This window comes from Lepidochelys olivacea, assembly GCF_965140295.1.
Source record: "Lepidochelys olivacea isolate rLepOli2 genome assembly, chromosome: 9".
Taxonomy (NCBI): domain Eukaryota; kingdom Metazoa; phylum Chordata; order Testudines; family Cheloniidae; genus Lepidochelys; species Lepidochelys olivacea.
Window position 1 is genome coordinate 42871635 of NC_140419.1, and position 19723 is coordinate 42891357.

A 19723-nucleotide genomic window follows, 5' to 3' on the forward strand; every position below is an offset into this window, starting at 1 on the left:
CAGCACTGTCAGCAATGCTTGTTTTGGCTATATGCTAAATTTTCACTCTGAACAACTATTTTGAACAAACCTGTTTTGTGCTACAGGACCCAGTGTTAACTTAGGCAGGAGCCTTTCTGGATGTTAGTTGTACACTGTTTAGGCCTCAGTTAGGTTGGAAATCTGCAATAAATGACATATGACCAATCGAGTGTACTCTCTTCTCAGATGCCAAGTGGTAAGATTTTCCCTGTCCCTTCTGTGTGTATGCAGACAGGCTGGGAAGGTGTAAGGAGGTTGTCCCACAGAGGGTAACAAGGAGGCAGAGTCATAGCCACCCTGCCCACCCCCAGCTCCAGTTCTACCTGCATCCCAGATGACGGTGCATGCATAAAGGAACTCAGGGAAAAGACTGTGCCTCACTCCTTTCCTAAGCTCCCCCTGGGCAATACAACCCAGGGCAGGTGCTAAATGCTGCTATCAGGCAAGGAAGAAAGCACTGATTGAATTAATGATGGTCACTTAACAAAACTGCCCTTTTGGTTGTCACAGGATCATCATCCAGAGCCACATACTGCCCTGGATTTGCAAGTAGAACTTCCATGCAGAGTCCTTTGAGAGGAGAGGTGGCAGATAGGAGTGCTTGCCTTTTGCTTTATTTTCAACATGTCAAGGCAGTTCCTGGGGTTGGGTAGCTTTCTGGGAACCGTGTATTGGTGTGGGGGCTGAGATTTGGGAAAGAGAGGATTTCCTACATGTTGTTTGTGACAGCCTCTGTTCCAGGACTGGTGTATTCATGTTACATTTAGCACATATCCAGACGCCACATTCCTGATTTCTCTTTCTCTGGGAAGCTGACCTGCATGGCCACAGAAATCTGCTATTGCTTGGCAGAAGAAGGGGCAATAGTATTCCAGTAAAAGGGCAGAAGTTGCAGGTCATGCAAAGCTACCAACACAGCTTTGGCAGTGGGAACTTTCACAGTATCTGCCCACGCTGTCCTTTTTGCTAAGCAAACAATCAAAAATAAGGATACCAATGAATAACAGCTCTGACATAAGTGGGGTGGGGAAATCAGTTACATATTCACTTGATCTTATTCTCTTGATGTGAAATTTGTCAACAAAAAACTTGACACTGATGCTAATATGATCACTTTATTCATTCTATTTTTCATAAACCCTGGCCCATTTGAAGGAGAAGGAAAAATGTCCCATCATTTAATATCTAGTAGCAGTCTGAAAAAAATCAGATAAATTAGATTCAAAGTAATTTTACATTATCCAAGAAGATGATACATACAAAATAAAAGTTAATTATTCTGTAGGAGGAGATTTGTGAGCAGATATTTTATCTGACAACTGAAATTATCCTAAATGAAAGATGAAGAAGATTGTAGGAATAAATCATTTGACCTCAACATTTTCTGAAGACCCAATGAGGTAACTGAATCTACTGAAAGAGAGGTTAACAGAACTGAGATCACTCATTACTATCCAGGATATATTAATTTAGTCTCTTCATCAGCACTGTGTGTATATACACATGCAGAAGTTTTCATTATACAGATGTACCATATGTGTGGAGGTGATAAACTGCAGAGCCATATGGAACACTGTGGAATGACATTCACCACTCTTAGTACAGCCTTCCCAAACTTGTGCTGATAAAGCTTGCATATTACATAACATGCATTTTATCTGTAGGTAGAAATTATACATAAACGTTACTCATATACCCTTTATGTACATCCCTTTCTCATAGATTTCAGTGCAAGTTAAATAGAAGTTGGGTGTGAAAATCTTTGTACCGTCTGGATGTCAGTGATCAATTTAGTGCTTTTATGACTCTACAGCTAGGTTGTGGAAGTTGTCATATGACCACAGTCACTTTTATTTTTTAGGTCCCCTAACAGTTGGAGTTTGCCCCATATGTTCAGGATAGCCAGAAGACAACACAGACTGGTTTTAATATCAGAACAGAAAATCCCAGTTTGGCTATACATGTTACATAAATGACATTTGGAGCAAAGTAGTTCTAGTTTTATATTATTTGATGCAAAATGTGGGGAAAAACACACAAAATTGTCCTCAAATTTCATAAAGAAGCAGTGTCCTAAAGTAACAAGATTTTTCCAAACATAATTTAGACATTTTTCCTCAGGAAATTTCAAAATCAAAAATAAAAAAATCAATTCATTTTTCTCACAACTCTGCAGCATCTAGAGATCTTTGAACATAAGAATCCAAAAAATTGTGTACAGCTGTTGTAAGCATAGATCTTCCCATACCAATTTCTGCCAGAGAAGTAGCTCATGTGCACGTAGTTTTGTGCAAGGAAATTTCATATCGCATCGGCAGAGGCAACCCCATAGAGCTTTCATTTCCCTGCTGGGAGTGCTCAGATGCACCCCAGTCATATACACCACAGTCCTAAGAAGCTATGACCAACAGTATCAACACACAGAATACTCCAGGTGTTTGGGGATTGTTTCATATTCTCTGTGTGTATATAAAGTCTGCTGCAGTTTCCACGGTATGCATCCGATGAAGTGAGCTGTAGCTCACGAAAGCTCATGCTCAAATAAATTGGTTAGTCTCTAAGTACTCCTTTTCTTTTTGCGAATACAGACTAACACGGCTGTTACTCTGAAACCTGTCATTTTGAAATTGGTTGCTGCTTCTGCCAAGCCAGCAAGTGCTTTTAACTCTTAGTAAATTTTATCTAGAGCTGGTTGAAAAACAGGAACCTATTTTCATAAAAAAAATGTACAGCTTTGTTGTTCTGAAGCATTTGAAACAGACATTTTTCTTCTCCTCCAAGAATTAATAAAAAAACATTTTTAATCAGAATTTTTAATTTTACCAAAGAGACCTATGGATAAATGAATAGTTTCAATTTTCAATAGCATTTAAGAAGAGTTATTGGGGTGGGGGAGGGGAGTAGATGCCTCGTCCTTATTGACTTTCAATGGGATGAACACATCTGACTGCCATTGTGCCTTTGAAAATCTTCCCCAAAGCCCTATCTTGCAAATAGCTCTCTTAGGAAGGCCCAGCACTGAAGTCAATGGGGCTCAATTTAAGTGGAGGGACCTGCCCATGTGGATTCCACTGCAATATCAGGCCCAAGGTCATGCAAAATATCTGTAGCAGAATGAAAATTGAATCCAGTTCTCAAGACTCAGTCCAGTGCTACAAGACCATCCTTCCTTCTAATATAGTAGTGTACTAAGTTCATAGTATACAAGGGGCTTTAGATAGGGGTTCTATAGAAAAGGTCTCTTTATAATAAGGCTGTAGAGGAATAAGCATTTTTTCAAATTTCACAAAGAAATGAGAGATCTTCTGTCCTTTGGCTAGAGAAAAATATTTTAAAGCAGGCAAGGCTGAGAGCTTCTTAACAAGGCTTTGATGCCTAATCCCTTTAGCACCCATTAACCCTTAACCAGGAGGTGGGGCTATCCAGGGAGAACAGGGGTTTCAAAAGTCCTTGGTGACAAGAGGAGCTAGCAAACAGGAGCTTTGTGAGGGAGTTGAAACAGGGAGTCTGAGAGATGGATATCTGATTAACATTCTCTAAACTTAGGCCAATAAACACATCCCACCCCCAAAAAAACAAAACAAAAACCTGTCATAAATATAAAGGAAAGGGTAAACCCCTTTAAAATCCCTCCTGGCCAGAGGAAAAATCCTCTCACCTGTAAAGGGTTAAGAAGCTAAAGGTAACCTCGCTGGCACCTGACCAAAATGACCAATGAGGAGACAAGATACTTTCAAAAGCTGGGAGGAGGGAGAGAAACAAAGGGTCTGTGTCTGTCTGTATGCTGCTTTTGCCAGGGATAGAACAGGAATGGAGTCTTAGAACTTTAGTAAGTAATCTAGCTAGGTACGTGTTAGATTATGATTTCTTTAAATGGCTGAGAAAAGAACTGTGCTGAATAGAATGACTATTCCTGCCTGTGTACCTTTTTTGTAACTTAAGGTTTTGCCTAGAGGGATTCTCTATGTTTTGAATCTAATTACCCTGTAAGGTATCTACCATCCTGATTTTACAGAGGTGATTCCTTTACTTCTATTAAAAGTTTTCTTGTAAGAAAACTGAATGCTTTTTCATTGTTCTCAGATCTAAGGGTTTGGGTCTGTGGTCACCTATGCAAATTGGTGAGGATTTTTACCAAACCTTCCCCATGAAGTGGGGTGCAAGGGTTGGGAAGATTTTGGAGAGAAAGACGTGTCCAAACTACGTTTCCCAGTAAACCCAGTTAAAGTTTGGTGGTGGCAGTGGATCCAGGGGCAAAGGATAAAATTAATTTGTACTTTGTGGAAGTTTTAACCTAAGCTGGTGAAAGTAAGCTTAGGAGGTTTTCATGCAGGTCCCCACATCTGTACCCTAGAGTTCAGAGTGGGGAGGAACCTTGACAAAACCAAAAAAAGCTTCAGAAGTAAAAAGAATGCAGGCAGAAGGCCAGCAGCAGAATGGGGTCTATCCGATTTATTGCACTGAATGCAGGGGCAGATGGTGTATGTAGGGTGACCAGATAGCAAGGGTGAAAAATCGGGATGGGGGTTGATGGTAATAGGCACCATACAAGACAAAGCCCCAAATATTGGGACGGTCTCTATCAAAATCAGGACATCTGGTCAACCTAGGTATGTGTGCATTTGGTGCAAGAAGCTCATGGCCCTCAGAGACTGAGGATGGGCTCTGGAGACCAGAGTGGATGAGATGGAGTAGGGAGGAGGGGTTTAGGTTTATTAGGAACTGGGGAACCTTTTGGGAAAGGAGGAACCTATACAGGAAGGATGGGCTTCACCTAAACCAAAACAGAACCAGATTGCTGGCATGAAAAATTAAAAAGATTGTAGAGGAGTTTTTAAACTAAGAGCTGGGGGAAAGCCGACAGGTATGGAAGAGCACAGGGTTTGGACACAGACATCCCATATGGGAGGATCTATTAATGGAGATTCTCTATATTCTAGTAAAGAGGAGATGATTGAAGTTGATAAAATACAGGTAGGAACTGAAGAGAAACAGTCAAATGAAAAAGAGACCCATTCAAGTACATCACAATGGCAGGCAGCTAAAAAGTGTCAAATTTTATAAATGCTTGTACACAAATGCTGAAAGTCTAAAAACTAAGATGGTTGAACTGGAGTGCCTGGTATTAAATGACAATATTGATATAACAGACATCAGAGAAACTTGGTGGAACGATGCAAATCAATAGGACACAGTAATAGCAGGGTACAAAATATATAGGAAAGACAGGGTAGGTCGTGCTGGTGGGGAAATGACACTATATGTGAAAGAAAACAGAGTTAAATATAGTGAAAATCTTAAATGAACCAAACTGTACCATAGAATCTCTATGCATAGAAATTCCATGCTTGAATAATAAGAATACAGCAGTAGGAATATACTACCGACACCTGACCAGGATGGTGAAGGTGAAATGCTCCTGAGATTACAGAGACTATAAAAATAGACAACACAATAAATAATGGGGGATTTCAACTATCCCCATATTGTCTGGGTACCTGTCACATCCGGTTTAGATGCAGAGATAAAGTTTTTAGACACCATAAATGACTGTTTCTTGAAGCAGCTAGTTCTTGAACCCACCAGGAAAGAGGCAATTCTTGATTTAGTCCTAAGTGGAGCACAGGATCTGGTCCAGAAGGTGAATACAGCCAAACCACTCGGTAACGGTGATCATAATAATAATTAAATTTAACACAATTGGGGGGCAGAAGAGAACACCAAAGCAGCCTGCCAAAGTAACATTTAACTTCAGAAAGGAGAACTACACAAAAATAAGGAAGCAGGTTATACAGAAATTAAATGGTACAATCACAAGGGTGAAATGCCTGAAAGCTGTATGGAAACTTTTAAAAAATCATCATAAGAGAGACTTAAATTAACTGAATACCACAAATTAAAAAACATAGTAAGAAGACCAAAAAAGTACCATCATGGCTAAACAACAAAGTTAAAGAAGCGGTTAAAGGCAAACAGGCATCATTTAAAAATTGAAAGTCAAATCGTACTGAGGAAAATAGAAAGGAGCACAAACTCTTGCAAAGCAGGTGTAAAAGTATACTTAGGCAGGACAAAAAAGAATTTGAAGAGCAACTAGCAAAAGACTCAAAAACAGCAACAGTTTTTTAAATACCTGAGAAGCAAGAAGCCTGCCAAAAATCAGTGAGGCCACTGGATGATCAAGGTGCGAAAGGAAAACTCAAGGACAATAAGGCCATTGCAGAGAAGCTAAATGAATTATTTGCATCAGTCTTCACTGCAGAGGACTTGAGAGAGATTCTCACACCTAAATCATTCTTTTTAGGTGACAAATCTGAGGAAATATCCCAGGCTGAAGTGTGAATAAAGTTGGTTTTGGAACAAACTAATAAATTAAACAGAAATAAGTCACCAGGACCAGATGGTATTCACCCAAGAGTTATGAAGGAACTAAAAAATGAAATTGCAGAACTCCTAACCCATAACTTAACCTATCACTTAAATCAGCTTCTGTACCGGATGACTGGAAAATAGCCAATGTGATGCCAATTTTTAAAAACGGCTCCAGAGGCAATCCTGGCAATTACAGGCCATTAACTCTAACTTTGGCACCAGGCAAACTGGTCGAACCTATAGAAAAGAATTATCAGACACATAGATGAACATGACTTGTTGGGGGAAAGAGTCAACAAGGCTTTTGTAAAGTTAAATCATGGCTTACTAATTTCTTAGACTTCTTTGAGGGGGTCAAACATACATGTGGACAAGGGTGATCCAGCGGATAAAATGTACTTGGACTTTCAGAAAGCCTTGACAGGGTCTCTCACTTGTCCTTTCTGAATGCCCCATGGTTTTTCCATGACGAGGGGAGGTAATTTGCATAAACAGAATGTCAAGGAAACTGAGCCCCCAAGACAGATGATGGAATCTCCAGTGAAGGGTGAATCTGGGCTATAAATACCCTCGCTGGGCACAGGAGCTACAAGAATGTCAGTTAGGAGGTTAGGGAGTAACAGCAGTGACTCAGGGGCCAGCGGGAGGCTGCAGTGCCCAAGGGCTGACAAATGAAGGAAGCAGGGAACCAGGGAACAGCCAAATGTGGTCCTTGCAGGAGCCAGGTCTCTAGGGGCTTAGGAGGCATAAATAATTAAGGGATGAGACATTTGTTAATAGCTGCAGAGGTGGAAATAAAGTGATGTGACTGAGTAATAAACATTCTGAGCTGTGACCACAGAACAGCACAATTCCTGGCTCAGAAGAATCTTTTCACTTAAGAGCAGTGAGCCAGATTCTCTTCTGGAATAAATTCATTTACTTCAATGGAGCTGTGCTAACTGAAACCTTCTGAGGCTTGGTCCCAGTGACTGTAACCAGCACTAGCAAATCAAGTCACAAATTTGCTGTGTAACATCTATATTGGCCATATTCAGCCAGGGAAATATTTCCAGATATCAGTGGGACAATATTTAGCTGCCTGGTGTTATTTTATTCATGCACCTTAGTTTCTGGCTGACAACATCTATTTGGTACTGTCAGCAGTGCCAAGTTAGAGGCACTGTGCAACACTCCACCTGCTCCAGCAGCCTTACAGCCCAAACCTGTTACCAGCATTGTTTGAGGCACTTAACCACCAATCCCCTGCCTGCTGGGGAGGTAGGAACAGATGAGTCTCCTGACCCTCCTCTATGGGATAGCAGAGAACATCTTTATCAGTGCTGGTCTTCACTGACTTGCAGGAAGTAGACTCCCACCAGTTCTGACCTCGTTAAATTTATTAATCTGCAGTATTCCAAATTAGGACTATATACTATATGCATTTTAATGATTTTTTAAACCAAACTTGCTACTTTTGGATAATTTAAGCATTATACCCAGATGAATAGAAACTTTTTCATTAATCCATGTCTTAGATAATTTTCACATAAGCCGTAATAAAAAAATTTCTTATCACTATAATGTCTGATTTGTCCATGAGAACACAATACAACTCTCCTCTTACACAGGGATGGTATCTATGATCTAACAGGTCTTCTCATCTCTGAAGTAGGAGGTCAGAGAGTAGCAAATCTATTCTAATGTTTCCAGGGAAGAATGTTGCGGCCAGTACAGATGTGATAATTATTTTGCATCTTAACCAACATAAAGCAAAACATTTTAACTCATTGGAGTCTATTATTTTTAAGAGAAACAGCAACAGTATTTCATCTCATTAAATGTGAAATAAACAGCATTATCAAGAAATAATCAGTGTTACCGAGACTTCAGGGTATTAAAATGGCTAAACCTGGATAATAGTTAAAATGAATGTCACTGGAGTTAAGAAGTTATGCACATCTTGTGAGTGATTCTCCACCGTGGAGTGGCACTACACAATGGTCTACCATACAGGTAAAGCTTGTTTGGCAGGAGATGGGGGTCAGTCCAGGAGTGCAGACTGCACTCCTTCAGAATCCAAGAATCACCACAGATCTTGTAAATTTCTGTTCCAAGTGCAAGATGCTTCTTTGATTTTGCCTTCGCTAAAGCATACATAAAACTTTAATATAAGAACTTATTTAAAAAAATAAGTCCACACAATTTTTCCTTCTGGGGAGAGGAAGAGAGATAGAATGAACCACAAGTGACAGATGCCAGGCACATCGTGTAGACCCCCAGGTTCAGCACAGCACTTAAGATTGTGCATAAGTGCATTGCTGAAACGGAATGGTTTGCTGAATCAGAGCCACAAGATGCTACTGGAAAGTGCTCAGATACACAGTGATGGGCATAGTATAAGAACCTCAACAGACCAGAATGGAATAGCTGTCAGCACCATGGAGTTCACCTGAAGACCTTTCATTCAAGATTGCAATCCTTAGAACGTGACTAACTATTTCTACAGTAGAAAAAGGCAAGGTCAACCCTGATGATAGACACTTCATAACACAGCTGTATGGCTTTGAAGAAGTTTGAAATGAAAACCATGTACTGATGATAAAGAAAGGGATTTAAGACTAAACAACCCAGCACTACAGCGACCTTAAGCTGCACAGACAGCACTGAGTCAGCACATTACCATAGGCCTCCATGATCTTGACAGGCCTGCAGGGGTCATATTTTCACATGGATGATCCAATAATGAACACTTTTCTTCTGAGTACTAAGCACAAACAAGCTTTCCTTTAACATTAGTCATGCAACGATGCAGAGTTATGAGCAATCCCATCACCAAGCACCATGCATGGTCATAAAAGCAGAGGACCTAATGGCAGCAGTAATCTGAAGGGGCAGTGTCAGAGGCATCTACACGAGCATGCTGTGTACTGTCCAAGAATCCAAGCAGCTCCAGTGCACAACACGGGTAGGATCTGCCCCTGTATGATGGCACACAGTGTAAATTGCCTATACATTCACCCCTTGCAGAGTCAGGACAGGGAATCTCTCATGATCATACAGGAAATTCACACTTAGGGAACGCCTATACTGCGAAAAAATATGTGTTCTTAATTCAGGTCAAACTACTCCCTTTAGCCTGCAATTGCTGTTTATATTGAAAATTGAATTGCACCTTGGCTAAGAATCAACACTAAGGGCCAAATCTTCAACTGATGTAAATCTGGCAGCTCCATTAAAGTCAAGTGAGCTATGCTAATTTACCCAGCTGAGGATCAGGCTCTAGAGCTAGAGCCGACTGAAATCATCACAGACATCACTGGTTACAAACTTAGTCACTTTTTTGTTGTTTTCATGAACCAACCCTGATTTCAAGGAGTTGGCTATTCATAAATGCATATAAAAATAGCTTGGATGAATAGTTTCTAGGCTCTTGTTTACTCTGGCTATTTGCTATTTGGTGGTGTTTCCACTTCTGAGTGGATGACATTGTAAAAATAAGAGGAGACTAACAAATGGTAAGTAGAAAGTAATACACAGAGACACAGACATGCTCACTCTCCTGGGGTTAATTATTTCATGAATAATAATTCACGTCACAATTCATGAGATATATGAATATGTAGTAATTGTCCAATATTCAAGTACAACAAATAAGCCCAGATGGTAGACCCTGCATTTGTATTCATGAAAATACTTAAAGCTCTAGTGAATGTCAGTTCATTCTGGTTTACTTGAGGACTGGTTTTCTTGTGACTTTTGGTGAAATTTTGGTGAAACAGTGAGCTACACAGAGCTGAGCCAGAATTTGGGCCATATTCACATCTCATATACAGCATTATAAGTCCAGGGTAATGCTTTTGAATGCAGCTGGATTTACACTGCAGTAACATAGATCGAAATATGGGCCACTTTTAAAAAAAGAGTATCTTTTTTTAGCTTGTAAGTAATATTGTGCCAGCAAGTGAAATTGAGACTTCTTATACTTTCCTTTCAAACCTATTAAGATGTTTATTTCATGATTTACTAAAAATCAATCCAATGAGCCTTTGTTTGTTCCCAGTCTCTCTCTCCTCCTTTCCCCCTGCCCCAGAAGGCATGGTTGATTTGGTTGGACTGATTCCCTATAATTGAATACAATGGTTTGTTCTCCATAAACTGTGACTGCACTTTAGCACCCTGATTTTACCCAAGACAGTCTGTTTGCATTGGCTTTGAGTGAGCTCTATTGTTAATTATTCCTTTGGACCACCCAAAACTTCAAGAGGAAGCACTATTTAGAGGAACATCATCCAGATCAGAATCAGATCTTTAAAATTAATGTTGAAAACTTAGTATTTTGTACTAGCACCACCTTAAATGCTCTCAAACAGGTTTAACAACTTGCAAAGTGAGCTGATTTTACAGCAGTTTTGAAGAAAGGTTTAGTATGAATGTGAGAGGAGAATATTTTTTTAAAAAAATAAAACCTTAATATTTGAACCCTGACTGGTTCATGTGCACTAAAGCCCCAGTTCAAGAAAAGAACTTGTTCATTGTTAAGTTCTTCTCTGTCTGACAAAGGGCTTAAGATCCAATTCAAAGCCCACTAAACTCAGTTGAAGGACACATATTGATGTCAACCAGGCTTTGGATCAGGCTCTCAAATATGTTCTTAAGTCCCATTAATTTTTTCCATTAGTATTGTTCTGTTCACTGACCTCTGAGCATATTAAAATTACAGCTGAAAAATATTAATGTCATATAATGGTACTGTTAGTATTTCTGATATTTATATTACAAGACCACCTAGAACACTATCAGGTCAGGGCCCTACTGTGCCTGGCATTGGACATATAGTAAAATATATCCCCTTCCAGAGAATGTATAGTCTAAAACCCCAAGCCTAAAACCATTTATCTTTGTCTAACCTTACTCATGCAGGGCCAGATTAAGGCATAAGCAGTATAGGCCTGTGGATAGGTCCCCAGCTCTCGGAGTATGAGATTACATCAGAATCTGAGTTTTCATAAAAATAAGATCATCAGTTCTTTAGTTAAAAAATAAGATCATCAGTTCTCTCATTCTGTTCAGAGTGTCAGGAATTTTGTTCCCCCCAACCTCCAACCCATTGGGGGAGGGGGGGAGAAATCAAAATTTTAAACTATTTTTTGGGTTACCCTCCCCCTCACTTTTTTACTTTGCAAATTCCCCACTGGAAAGAAGGGAGAGAAAGTGGATTTCCATCCCACACACTTATTTACTTCTTGCCACTGAAAAAAGTTACAAAAGTAAGTGTTACTTTTTCTCACATACATACATTGCCAATAGAATGGAGGCCAAAAAAAGTTCCCCCCCATTTGGATATATGGAGCAGGAAAAGCACTATTTTCCCACCATTCCAAACTGAAAATCTCTAGAGATTTGCTAGAATTGTTTTTTGTATTTTACATTTTGTCAAAACCCAAATTTTTATGGAAGTGATGTTTCTGTGAGAAGTGGCATTATCACTAAAGTCCCATTTTTTTAACAGATCTACAGATTTTTAGCACTCTGGGAAGCAAGGAAAACAATGACCTAAGTGTGATGCATGTCTGCCCAAGCCTGCAGACTGTTTGAAGCAATAGCTCCAAGACATACAAGCTGGCCCACTTATCTTAAATCAGGAATCTACTGCCACTATTGAGAAAGGTAAGGCAATAGCATGAGTGGGGGCTGTGGGACACCCATGTGGGGTTTGCCTAGGGCATTGGTTTGCATTAATGCAGCCCCATTTATTGTGTAAAGATAAATTACATGCCCATGTGATTGCAATATTGGGGCACAGTGATCTGTATTTTCATGCACAGTGGGTAAAGTTCACTTTAGCGCACAGGACTCGCCGTACCATTTCAGTGCACAAGTAAAGCAGGGCTGAATATTTTTTTATTGTTGAAAGTCAAAATCTGATGTATTAATTCTTTTATACAAGTCATGGCAAAGCTTCCTTAAGTGTCCCCATTTTAAAAAGGCATTTAAACCTATACATTAGCCCAGGTCAAAGTGTCATCAAATAACATTTCCCCAATATGGAGTCCGAAACTCAGATTTTTTTTTTTAAACCTGAGAAAATTGTTTTTATTATTGCAGAGTTTTCTTACATAACAGCTTCACCTGCTGTAGTGTCACTGTGACTCAGCTTGGATGGGAACGTGCATTATTAATAACCCTTTTGTCACAAAGTGTGTCCATTAGCAAATTGGGCTCTGGGAATCAAAAGCCATTTATTCTGAGCAGTGTGTGACAAGCTAATCAGTTCATACGTGCTGTCTAAAGAAACCTAGCACATAAATGAACGTCAGCTGCTTCTCCCCCTTACCTGTTCTTTTGATTGTAGCCTGTATAATTGCAACAAGATCTCTTTCAATCCTTTTCTAAAGTCTCATCTACATCAACCCGAATTAACTAAAGTTGTGAATGTAAATCAGATTAGTTAAATTGCATAAAACCCCGAAATTGACACATACATTCAGAATTAGAGTAGCCTGAATTTAGTTTAGCTTAATTCATTTTAGAAATGAATTCAGGCCACTTTAATTCTGAATAAGAATGTATGCACAGAGATTTCATGTTGTTTAACTACTCTGCTTTAAATTGGTAGCATTTGTTAATTCAGTGTCCCCATCCAGACAAGCCCTATGTTTTGGACAGAAGGCTGCAGGTGAAGCCATGAACCCAGCTCTAATGTCCTGTAGCATTTTTAATTGATTCCTAACATTGTCAGAATAAGAGGAAGTTTGAAGCCTTAAAACAACCCACACTCACTCTCAAATGCCTTCCATCTTGCCTAGACATGAAAGCTGTGAAGGACTCGGGGAAAGAATTCTGTTAAGTGAGTTTGAAGTTCTTTTCAGTCCAACTGCCAGTAAATTACTTGACCCTAACTTTTAAAACATTTGCATTTGTCTTGAAAGAGAATGCACATCGATTAGTGAAGAGTGGAAATACGCTATGAAGCACCTGATCCGGTTTATGATCTGGCATTCATGTATATATCCAGTGTTCCCAATCCCATCAGCTTTGCAGTGGGTCCAGAGAGAACCAGAAGGCAACATTCTTACATTTCCCATTTACTATCTATGCTTAATTATAAAAAAAGTCTGAAATTAAGCACTACCAAAAGCCCCACCATTTACTTGCAGCATAATTTTTTGATTTTGGAGGCTCTGAAAGTAAGTTTATTTCACTGCTGTCTATCTGGTCTGATCAAACCTTCAGTAGCAGAGAAACTTCTGGTAAGTCTCAAGATCAGTAAGAGCAACAACTCATCTGTACATCATGCACCTGCCACGCAGTCATAGCATGTGCAGAAAATAAGCGGGATTCCCAGAATGGAGAACAGTAATTAAGAGTCTCAGTAAGCAACAGAATGTATCTATCATGGGATCTTCCCTGATCTTTCCGCTTGTTTTATTGGACCTCAGTGACTCATTTGATTCTGTTGACCAAGGCATCAATTTTAATTACTGGGTTAGGGTGCTGAAGATTCAGGGCTGGTCTACAATACGGAGTTAGGTTGACATAACAGACGGTGAAAGCCCAAGCATGATAAGCAGCAGTCAGAGCATACCAGTGGCCTAATCATTGTCCATCTATTGTGGGTTTTTATTTTTTAAAACTAATTCTCACTATCCTCATGTTGAAGACCCCAGGGCATGGCCACTAGTTAAGTCAAGGGGATGGAAGGCCATAAGGGTTGAGAAGATCTCCCTGCTGAAGGCCTAAGGGCTTCTTCTTAACCCCCCTTAATAGAATTCAGGCCTGGCTGGTTTGAGTAAGCTCTTCTGCTCTTAAAACAATGTTGCAGCCGCAGATAATGCCTTATAGTGTAAGGTTTGCTGACGCCAAGTTAAAGATAATAGGAGATAGTTACAAGGCCAGACAGAATGTGTTGGTTGTTTAAGTTGCTAGGAATGCTTGTTAGAGGTTGCAGGAAATAAACATTGTAGTAACCCATATAAGGAAGGCAGAGTATTTGTGTAAAGTTTTGATTGGCTAATGTGTAGTGCAGTAGCATTAAGGAATATAAAAGTGTGTGTAATGACCTGCTCTGGTGTGCAGATTTGAGATTCTATTCTCCCTGTACCTTGTTTGCAGCTGCAAATAAACTTTTCTGCTTCTCTACCCCGTTGTGATTATTGAGTGAAGCACACCGGGTAACGAACCCCTGCTGCTGTTTTGCCTTTCGGCACTGGGTGCCGGCAACACTCAGATCCTATTTCACAAATCCATTTTTGCCCCAAGAATTCAGAGGTCTGTAAACTTATTTTGTATGATCACCTCTGAAGCACTGTTCACATTCTACAATGGCTTGATGTCTGCTGAAGTCTATTCCTACCCGTTATCTTCTATCTTGACTGGAACTGAAGAGACAGTTCATCACAATTAATGTGAGGAAATAATTAATTTTTTGGTTCAGTGGCCAAACCAAACACACACATCCCAAAAAGAAAAAGAAAAAAAATCTATAAAAGTATTTGGTTCATTTCGAACTGAAACGGAATGATTTTTCCTCACCAAAATGAAAAACTGAAGTTTCATTTGAATCAATTTGAAATGTCAATTCAGAATGAAATGTTATAACAAACCCATTTGACGTTTTTGAATTTTTTTCCTCTTGTTTTATTTGGCCAAAACTATTTGCTGAATTGGACCCAAATTTGCAAATAGTTTTCATTGCCTCAAAACTGATTTTTGGGCAAATTTACTATTCACAAAACAAAACCACACCTGCCCAGCTCTAATACCAATGAACTTATTCTACAAAATGAGATTTTTTTTCCCTATTCAAACATGCCCCCTCCATGTCTGGATTAGTCTTGGTGAGCCCTTTTGCATACCCCCTCTGTAGAGGGATTCATTCAGCTTCAGCCAACCCATTCCTGCCCAGTGGCCCATCACATCTCCTGAAAGCTGCTGAGACAGCATTCTCTCAGGGTGGTAAGCTCCCACACTTCCAGCTATCTCCACCCATTGGAGCCACAACAGTCCCAATCCCTGGGGAGCCTCTGCATCCATGGAGAGTGCTGAATTTTGGCCACGTTAGGTAGCTTTGCATTTTACAAGCCTAATTCAAGAGTGTTACAGCCGGTAACTCTTTGATTACCAATTCCTCCTTCACTGTAGTACATCGGTTTTATTTTTCCTTCCTACTGATGAAATTTGCTCTTGGTATAATTGGAGGCAAAATCTACAATCCCACACACAGGGTTCTTCTGCCAACCCACTCTGTTAGCAGGAGTTAGAATTTCTGAGAGCTTCGCTATGTTCTGCTGACCTGATTCTGGCAGTTGTGGCTTGTTAACCTTACAGGGCCTAAGAGAACACTGCATTTCCATTGTAATATGCTGAGCTGCAGGGTTTCCAAGGTTTCTTATCAGACAATCAGCTCCCTGCCTCCCACTGCATGAACTTAAACATCACCAGAGCAAGTTATCCGTCCATGTCTTTGAGGACTAGATACACCTTAGTTATTCAGCTAACTTTTTAACATTTTTCATGCCAAGGTTGGTAAAGCAACAGCTAATTCATATTTTGCAACATGTTTGCAGAGGAATTAATTGAAGTTCAAGAAATTCCTGACCCTCAAATCAGTTTCTTGGGACAGATTGTTCCTATCAAGGAAGACAGCTGCCCTGTGTGCTCAATAGGACCTCAATTCACTCAGAAGACTGAAAAATCAATTCATAGGTCAGCCATTGGTGCCATCACAGGATTTAAGACCCTATTTTTGTTGTAATATACTATTTATTTTATATATAAAATACAGTATCATGAGACAAGTATATAAACCAGACTGCAGAAATCAAAGGGTCAGAAGTTCACATGTTCTTGGTTCAGTACTTCTATCACTTTATATAAATGCCTTGGGAAAAATGCAAAGTACATTCTCTAGGTATATAAATTGTAAAATGGACCTACAATTACTTTTCAGATCTTTAGAGCAAACTACTGATATACTGATTGACTTCATCTTCATAGAAAGATTCTTCCCTCACCCCCAACCTGTGAGCAAAATAGATTTGAGTAAGATAGACCATACTTAACACAGAAAAATCCATTCACAAGTAACTTCTGCAGCGTGAGATTGTATATATCTTTCTTAGCCCTAACTTTTCTCTTCATCTTCTCTAACAAAAGTCTCTTAGCACATTCAGATGTTTCTGAAGTCCAGTAAAATGAATCAGTATTAAGCTAGATCCTGCTCACCAAGTATGAAAAAAAATAGCACCTTAATACTACAACTATTGATGCATTATAAATACCAGAGGAAGAGAAATAGAAAACTGGTTACACCCAAATAGTAGTTTTTAAATCAACAAACATTATTTGTTCTGTTTGTTACTTGCTATATATTGCAAGTTTTTTGGAGCACAGACTTCTATGGTCTATCAAATTCCATGCAACAATTCGGAGAGAAACAAATTCTGTAGTGTGTATATATATACACTGCATGCTGATTTCTAATCATACCGCTACTTCCCTTTATGAAAATAATGAGCAGCATACAGAACATATATGAAAAGGAAATACTTTGTATGCAAGATATAATTAGATGACAGCACTTGCTGTTACAAGGTTTATTCTTTCGAATCTGGCTAGCAGTCTTTTGAATAAGAGCAGGAGTTACAGTTACATTAGCTAGGGTAGATTTTACAACTACTGGCAACGCTAATGGATCTGAGCATTAGCTGCCTACTGGCTATGTTCAGGGAAGACGTTTTTTCCCAGTGATATAGCATTGCAGTGTTAAGTTTCAATTAAAGAGCAGCAGGTACCAGGCCCTCTGAAAATCAAGCCAAATTAAGCACTTACAATCCATATTTTAACCCCAAATTCCTAAAGTAGGTAAATCAGTATATAAATGCCTAACAACAGATTTAGGTTCCTCAGCATTGGCAGCTGACTTTGAAAACTGGGTCATTAAATGACTGTTTGGTCACCAAGGCAAAAGGCATAATTTATTAGCTGGCAAATGGTTGAACACTTAGATTGGCCATTATATTGATAAAATAAGTGTTTGGGGCTTAGTGCCATATTTAGATAATCATTTATGTAAATATTCCATATTCACGTTAGCCAGTCTCTAATAGACATACTCTAGGAAAGTAATGAGACAACAGCTGTGAAAAATCCAGAGCCAAAGATTTGGAAAACTGTTCATGTTTTTTAAAAAGCTTTTAGATATTTGTGCTGAAATTGTTTTCCATGGTTGTGAAATAAACAAATCTACATATGACTCTTGCTGCTGCCTTCCCATAGCCTGCTATTGACAAGCGGCAGTGGAAGAAGAGTTAATGCAGCTCCTGCTGTTAAGCTAAAGGACTTTGGATTGGAGCCAAGTTAGTTCTCTTTGCACCAGTAATGGTCATTGGACTGGCCTTTCACCTCTGAATACCTCCGTGCTACACTAATAGGTGCACTATGTTTACCTAAGCTAGATAGAAAGAACTGGCTTCATGTTCTAGTTTCCATTTCCAGAGAAATGAAGACTGATCGTTGTAGTTTCTCAACCTTGTCCTCTTGTACTCACGAACACCGTACATTTAGACAACATATGTGACACTCTACATTGAGGTGCACTGGTAGGACCATTTATGGAGAAGCTAACCCAGCAACTACCCATGTTATGTCTGGATAAAGATAGTGCAACTAATAGTTCCTTGTTTTCAGGAGCACTACATCCCATTGCAAGTTTACCCCAAAATGTTTAAAGCAGAATACTCAGCAAATGTTCAACCAGCTGTAAGCTAAGCACTGTGATTCCAGATGGGTTTTTACAATATAAACTATTTAAACTACAATTTACTGGCGCACTCAGCAGATTACCATTCTTGCTATCCTGGTGGATGATGCACTCGTAGTCTCTGGGTGTAAGAGGCCATGATATTTCTAGCTCTATCAGTGAGCACAATTAAAAGGAATGTTCTTCAGTACGTTAAATCAACTCCAGCCTTTGATGACAACTCTTTCTAATCTGATGGTGAATGCTGCAGAGCACTGAGATTCTTAATCTTAACATTTCCTTCTCTTTTGTTCATCAGGTACAAAAACAGTTAATGAAGTTTTGTTCTCTTCAAGACCTTTGTAGCCTACGTTTGATTTTAATCTTCATCAACTGAGTTACATGGTATTCACTGTAAATGAAGACTGATATCTGAGACTAGTGAAGGCTGGAATTCAAAATAAGTGTCAGTGAAGAACAGTGGTTAATTTTTTTCTGTAGAATGTAGCCCATAATTATGAATAGGGGAAAAAGTCTAACAATCTGTATTAGCTGAACTGTGTCATTGAAAAATTGTAGTGACTTATTTAGTACAGTAGGAGGAGAAACTAGAAAAACACACACAAATCTCATTAGTCTCTCTCCTGTCTCCAAATCATAACCTAGTCACTGTAGGCATTTTCTCTAGTTGATGAATGTCTCTTCAATTCTTTGTAAAATGCAGAAGATATTGTCATAACATTTTTATAGGAAAAACTCTAGAGTGCAGACTTCAGACTATGGCAGATGACTGTCTGACAAGTTTCTGAATCTTTGAAAACAAGATTTGCTCTTCTCTTCAGTCTCTTCTCAGCCTCTTGATTAATGGTTTTAGCACGAATTAAAAAAACGTGGGGGATTAACAGTACTGTCTTGAACCAGGCATCATTTGGGTTGGTACTGAGCAACATCCCTGGTGCTGTTCTGCCAGAGTAACTCAATCTTATTAATCTTCACCCCCCACCTACCGTCCCCATAAGTATTACCTCCTGGTTCTCTCATTGCACTGAATCTTGCTATTGAAGTCATCGGCAAACCTCCAGCGTGAGCTGGACTAGACCCTGAACAGAGTGCTAGAATGTCCAATATGCACAAATGGAGGCAACAAAGAAACCGCCTAAGTAATTTGCACTTGTGCCTCAAGTCTTCATTGGGGACAGAAATTAATGCATTGTAATCCCTTCCCAGATGACAAACCAGGAGGTAGAAAATCATTAGAGTCAGTAAAACCTGGAGGAATGAGCACAGGTGGGAGGGTTTGAGTTCTAATTCCAATTCTGACACTAGGAGTACTTGTGGCACCTTAGAGATTAACCAATTTATTTGAGCATAAGCTTTTGTGAGCTACAGCTCACTTCATCGGATGCATACTGTGGAAAATACAGAAGATGTTTTTATACACACAAATCATGAAAAAATGGATGTTAATCACTACAAAAGGTTTTCTTTCCCCCCACCCCACTCTCCTGCTGGTAATAGCTTATGTAAAGTGATCACTCTCCTTACAATGTGTATGATACTCAAGGTCGGCCATTTCCAGCACAAATCCAGGGTTTAACAAGAATGTCT